Here is a 4,410-nt window from a genome sequence, read left to right on the forward strand (position 1 = left end):
AGACATCCTTTCACCAAGTAGATAGGATCCTTGTGTTTCCTGTTTCCTTTGCTCCCATCCCTAATGCTTACAATGATAAGTGCGACCTTCAGGCTTGATATTCACTCTCCATATCCATCTCCTCTTCCTCCTCCTCCTCCTCCTCCTCCTCCTCCTCNTCCTCCTCCTCCTCCTCTTCCTCCTCCTCCTCCTCTTCCTTCTCTTCATTTTTTACACTTTTTCTCCTTGTACATATCTCATAAAACTGACCATATTTGGGCTTACTGATTTGATCATTTGACAAAATATTTCTGTCCTGCCACTGGGAGTCTGTATCCAACAACAGTGGTCATTGAGAAGCCCTAAACTTTCCAGTCCCATCTTTCCATATGTTGTCTTGTTTCTGCCTCTGGATTGTTATTCTCATCCACTGTGTGTGGATTTTGCAAGTGTCTTTCTCCCAGAATGCAATTCTATCTCTCATGCTAACTTCTTCAGGGAACATTTTTTTTTAACATTACACTGTTTAATGATTACAGTTAAACTAGGAAATGAAATGAACTCAGGATTATACCTCACACTGTTTGTGGGAGCTTATAACAGTTCTAATAAATGTTTGCACTCAAAACCATATTGAATGTCAACAAAACTTCTTGGGGAAATTATTATCAAAAAGCTAAGTTCCCCCAAGTTGCATACAACAATGAAGAGACTATTTTACCACTCATATTTACAGTGAAGGTGTTTGTCAAATGACAGATAAAGTGAATTGTCAATTTATGAATATTTTCCATTGCCTACTTGTAAAGAATATGAGCATTCCCTGCCTGTTTTTGGAACTCACTCTGTAAAACAGACTGGCCCAGAGACTGCCTGCCTCTGACTCCCTAATGCTGGGACTAAAATTATGTACCACCATACTGCACCACTCATAAAGATTATGAAAATTCTTGATGATGAGGCCAGCTGCTGTTTGAGTAGCTAATTATTGTATTATGAATTTCAGATATGACATGTGTTGCAAATATAAAGGATTGATTAACAAGAAAAAGAGGCTCTACCTTATTTTCATTTTAGGATCTTTTTATTAAAAACGAAATATAGATGGGATGATCTGATCAGATGGTGCACAGGAATTTTTTTGTGAATATTTACACACAAAAACCTGCCATTCCCAGCTTTCAAATCCTGGAGTACTTACACTATGTTGAGCTTGTAAATACAGCTGGTGAAACACAAAATGTCCTATTTTCTTTGGGTTCCAATAGAAAGATGTAGGAAATTATGATTCTGTCAATCACTTGGTGAACTAGTTGCCAAATTAACAAATGTTAGTTTTTTGTATTTTGACAACACACATTTTGTACACAAACACACACACACACGCGCACACACACATATACACACACACACACACACAACCAAATAAAGATATATAATATTGTTAGAAACAAGGAAAAGAAACATATGCTAAATATGACCAATGCTACTTGGTCATAACCCAGTTCTGCCAAAACAGCAAGCCCTGGATGCCCCAACACACCACAAAAGCAAGATTCAGATCTAAAATACCATCTCATGAAGGTGATAGAGGACTTTAAGAAGGATATAAATGACTCCCTTAAAAAAATGGAGGAGAACATGGGTAAAAAAAATAGAAGCCTTAATAAAGGACACACAAAAATCCCTTAAAGAATTACAGGAAAACAACAGAACATGTAAAGGAATTTTTAAAAAGCATTCAGGATCTAAAAATGGAAAAAGAAACATTAAAGAAAATGCAAAGGGAGACAACCCTGGAGATGTAAAGCCTACAGATGAGATCAGGAGTCAGAGATCACCAACAGAATACAAAAGATAGAAGAGAGAATCTCATGTGTAGAAGATACCATAGAAGACATTGACACAACAGTCGAAGAAAATACAAAAAGCAAACATTCCTAACTCAAAAGAGTCAAGAAATCCTGGAAATAATGAAAATACCAAAACTAAGGATAATAGGTATAGAAGAGAGGGAAGATTCTCAACTCAAAGAGGCAGTATACATCTTCAACAAAATTAGGGAAGAAAACTTCCCTAACCTAAAGGAAGAGATGTACATAGACATACAAGAAGCCTATAGAACACCAAACATATTGGACAAATTTGTATCTTGGATATTCTAGGTTTCCGGGCTAATATCCACTTATCATTGAGTACATATCAAGTGAGTTCTTTTGTGATTGGGTTACCTCACTCGGGATGATATCCTGCAGATACACCCATTTGCCTAAGAATTTCATAAATTCAATCTCCAAAACACAAGAAAATCAAGAAGAAGGAAGACCAACACGTGGATACTTCATTCCTCCCCAAAATAGGGAATAAAATACCCATGAAAGAAGTTGCAGAGACAAAGTTTGGAGCTAAGATGAAAGGATGGACAATCCAGAGACTGCCCTACCTGGGGAGCCATCCCATAATCAGCCACCAAACGCAGACACTATTGCATATGCCAGCAAGAACTTGCTGAAAGGACACTGATATAGCTATCTCTTGTGAGGCTATGACAGTGCCTGGCAAATATAGAAGTGGATGCCCACACTCATCTATAGGGTAGAACACAGAGACCCCAATGGAGGAGCTAGAGAAATTACCCAAGGAACTGAAGGGGTCTGCAACCCTATAGGTGGAACAACAATATGAACTAATCAGTACCCCCAGAGCTCGTGTCTCTAGCTTCACTGCTTGTGGACGTTGTACATCGTGGTGCGGAGCCTAGTGCGCACCACGATGTACAACGTCCACAAGCAGAGGGGTCATTCAGGATAGCATTTGAAATGTAAATGAAGAAAATATCTAATAAAATAATTAAAAAACATATTGGACAAGAAAAGAAATTCCTCCTGTCACATAATAATCAAAACACCAAATGCACAGAACAAAGAAAGGATACTAAAAGCTGTAAGGGGGAAATGACAAGTAACATATGAAGGCAGAACTATCAGAATTACACCAGACTTCTCAACAGAGACTCTAAAAGCCAGAAGATCTTGAGCAGATGTCATACAGACCTTAAGAGAACACAAATGCCAGCCCAGACTACTATACCCAGCAAAACACTCAATTGCCATAGATGGAGAAACCAAGATATTCCATGACAAAACCAAATTTAAACAGTATCTCTCCACTAATCCAGCAATTCTCAAATTCACTTGAAATAACAAAAACAAAAACAAAAATCAAAAAAAAAATGCCAGAAGAGTGAAAACCATTATCAACTATAAAAGAATTTCTGGGTGACTCACCATCCCTGACCTCAAGCTCTACAGAGCAATAGTGATAAAAACTGCATGGTACTAGTACAGAGACAGGCAGGTGGATCAATGAAAGAGAATTGAAGACCTGGAAATCAACCCACACACTATGATCACTTGATCTTTTCCATAGAAGCCAAACCATCCAGTGGGGGGAAAGATAGCATATTCAACAAATTGTGCTGTGTCAAGTGGTGATCAGCAAGTAGAAGGATAAAAATTGTTCCATTCTTATCTCCTTGTAAAAAGCTCAAGTCCAAGTCAATCAAGGGTCTCCACATAAAACCAGATATGTTGAGCCTAATAGAAGAGAAAATGGGAAAGGACCTTGAACACATAGGCACAGGAGAAAATTTTTTGAACAGAACACCAGTAGCTCATGCTCTAAGATCAACAATTGACAAACAATTGGTTGTGCATAAAAATTGAAAAACTTCTGTAAAAGAAAGAACATGTAAATAGGACAAAATGGCAACCCACAGATTAGGAAAAGATATTTACCAACCCTACATCCAATAGAGAGCTAATATCCAAAATATATAAATCACTAAAGAAGTTAGTCTACAGAGAACCAAATAATCCTATTTAAAAATGGGGTACAGAAATAAAGAATTCTCTACTGAGAAATCTCAAATGGCTAAGAAGCACTTAAAGAAATGTTCAGGTACAAATCCCTTCCGGTCTGTGCCAGCACCTGGTCACCTAGAGTACGGAGTGGGCAGACATCCCCACGGTCCCTAGAGGACTGCCCAAGCAATCTTAGGATCACTGGAGAGTGGAACACAGCATCTGCTCCAATCCAATTGTGCACAGGACCTGAGACAGCACTAGGGCAGTAGAGAACCGGCCTAAACAGGGGCACAAATCCCTTCCTGTCTGCACCAGCACCTGGTCACCAAGGGCGTAGATTCTGCAGACAACCCCACGGTCCCTAGAGGACTCCCCAAGCGATCTTAGATCACTAGTGAGTGGATCAAAACAGCTGCTCCAATCCAATAGTGATGGGCCTGTGACAGCAGGAACAAGGACACCAGAGCATTTCCTGACCAGAAGCTCAGGATCCTTTTAATCAGGTCAGGTTTACCTTGGTTTCGAACAGACCAGACAACTCCACTGTCCTCAAAGGAGACACCAC

This window comes from Mus pahari, chromosome 2 (assembly GCF_900095145.1).
Source record: "Mus pahari chromosome 2, PAHARI_EIJ_v1.1, whole genome shotgun sequence".
Taxonomy (NCBI): domain Eukaryota; kingdom Metazoa; phylum Chordata; class Mammalia; order Rodentia; family Muridae; genus Mus; species Mus pahari.